Here is a 2,640-nt window from a genome sequence, read left to right as displayed (position 1 = left end):
TGGTCACAATCGGTTTTCGCTTCTCCTCCGTAAACCCTCGCATTGTTCCACTTGAGGAAAAACTTTAACTTTTAATGAAGGTTATCGATTGTTTACAACGTTAGCAACACATAGACACAAAGCATATAAGGCATAGTCTTTTTAATACAGAGCCTCAAAGGTGTACTCATAATTAACGATACAGTCCTTATAATAGGTTCACAAACAGTCAAAATTTGGGATTTTTTGATGCACTCTATGAAAAGTTATAGCATGTTTAACTTTTTTGTGAGAGAAAAAAAGTTGCCTATCCCATACATTTTGGCCACCCCCTGTACATATATAATTCAATATGTGAACGTCTTTTTGTTTGTTTTATGGAACATGGAAGTATTACTTTACGGCATTTTTCCAAAATTTATCCCGACTTTCGAAAATTCTATGGAATTTCTGGTGTCCTCTTAAAACATTTTATTTCTATCAAATTTTTAAATTTTCGTATTTTTGAGAAATTTTTGTTGACATTCTAAAATTGCTTTTTGGATTTCCAATGCTCCAGTTGTGTTTTCTTCAAAAAACGCGAGATTAATGCATTTTTTATGAATTTTGTGCACCAAACTTCTTTTGACATATTAGAATGTTAACTGTGCAGAATTAGCATTAGTTAAAATTCACAAATGAAAAGAAATAAAAAAAAAATCGAAATTATCAAATTTTATCCCATACAAAATGTATGGAGTTTCAAAATCAACCTAATTTTCTCTGATTTATTGTAATTTTTTCAATCATCGTAGAAACAACTTTAAAAAAGTTTCTGAAAGCTTGAAATCTGAAGAATTTTATGATATGCTCAGCTAAAAATCGACAGAATGGTCACTAGGGCAGTTCAGACTTCAAAAATGTTAAAAACTCAAAGCTCCCATATGTCCATTGCAATCTTTGGTGCAAAACTAGAGTCCTGTCAAATTTTCAGCCATTTCGGTGGTCATTTAATGGTGGCCCAAAAGCAAAATAGGTTTGTATGGGAATTACTATGGAGAATTTTCAAAAGAAGTTCCCCACGTTGTAGAGCATCCACACATGAATAAAGTCATAGGATTAAAGCCAAATTGAATTCTTCAGATCTCAGTGATGAATGTTGCCGAAGACCGCAACTCATTTCGACTCACGAGTCAAAAGTTATTAATCAATATTCATCCATGCATGCTTGAACGGAAGTCCACAGCTCGACCGACACGCTTGACACGCAATCATAGTATGCGTGTAAGCTTCTTGCACATCTTACAGGACATCGTGTAAGAAGATGCGCATGCAAGTGAGAATTTGTTTAATATCTTTTTTGCCGATTGTCGAAATAAGTTCCAGTCTTCGGCAACATTCATCATTGAGATCTGAAGAATTCAATTTGTCTTTGACCCTATGACTTTATCCATGTGTGAATGCTCTACAACGTGGAGAACTTTTTTTGAAAATTCTCCATAGCAATTTCCATACAAACCTATTTTGCTCTTGGGCCACCATTAAATCACCACCGAAATGGCTGAAAATTTGACAGGACTCTAGTTTTGCACCAAAGTTGTAATGAACATATGGGAGCTTTGAATTTCCAACATGTTTGAAATCTGAACTGCCCTAGGTCACTTACACCCCTTTGATTCTGGGGCCCTCATTCGTTTAGTTTGTGCGATAAATAAATATGACATTTGATATCTAAGAAATATTTATGAAACCCTTAAGAAATTTATCTTAGAAAGACATGTAGATAAACTAAATTTGCTATCTACTAAACAAAGTACTGAAAATTCTTCACAATTATACATTTAATTTTTTCACCTGAAGATTGTTCTAAAATAACTATGTAAGAAAAATATTGGTGCGCCGCGACATTTTCAAAAATTTCAAAAGGCGCCGCGATAGCAAAAAGTTTGGGAACCTCTGCTCTAAGGATAGAAACAATACAAACTTTGTTACCATTTCGTGCAAAAGATAGAAAATTGAGATCTGTAAACCAAAGGTTAAAAATGGAAGATGCACACAACGGTCATGAATTGCACTAGTTTACATCATTTTTGAACTTGGTAGGCTGATGATCATTTTTAGCGTAGAATCATGCCCTGAGTTCGAAAACACGAAGGGAAAAAAATACAGTAGAGCGGATTTTTTTTCAACTTTCCATACAAGGCTGATGATTTGAAATCGATTTTTGTTCTATTTTTAAGCAAAGTCGCTCACTTCATTCATCCCATTCTCCGTAACCAATGCTCCGATTGAGCTGAATTTTTTACTGTAACTCGGCTATATGTGATATATCAAATGAACGTTGAGAAAGTATTTTTCTATTATTTTTTTCTTATTGAAAAAAAAAAACATTTCTTCATATATTTTTTTGAAAATTTTGCTAAAATTTAAGGAGATCGTCCCATAAACTTGCCAATATCTTGAATTTCATCAATCTGACACAAACCCTGCATTCAGAAGATCGAAAGGTATTATATTCAGCTTTTAATTTATGGAAAAATATTTAAAATAAGTTGAACAAAATGCAAGATATTAGAATCTTAGTAAATTCCATATTAAAAAAAATGTAAAACTCGATATTAAACTAAAACTTAAAAACTGTTCTACTTAAAAATTTTTGAAGTACGGTTTCGAAATCAACAC

This window comes from Aedes albopictus, chromosome 2 (assembly GCF_035046485.1).
Source record: "Aedes albopictus strain Foshan chromosome 2, AalbF5, whole genome shotgun sequence".
Classification (NCBI taxonomy): domain Eukaryota; kingdom Metazoa; phylum Arthropoda; class Insecta; order Diptera; family Culicidae; genus Aedes; species Aedes albopictus.
The sequence above is the reverse complement of the archived record's forward strand: the minus strand, read 5'-3'. Positions refer to the sequence as shown.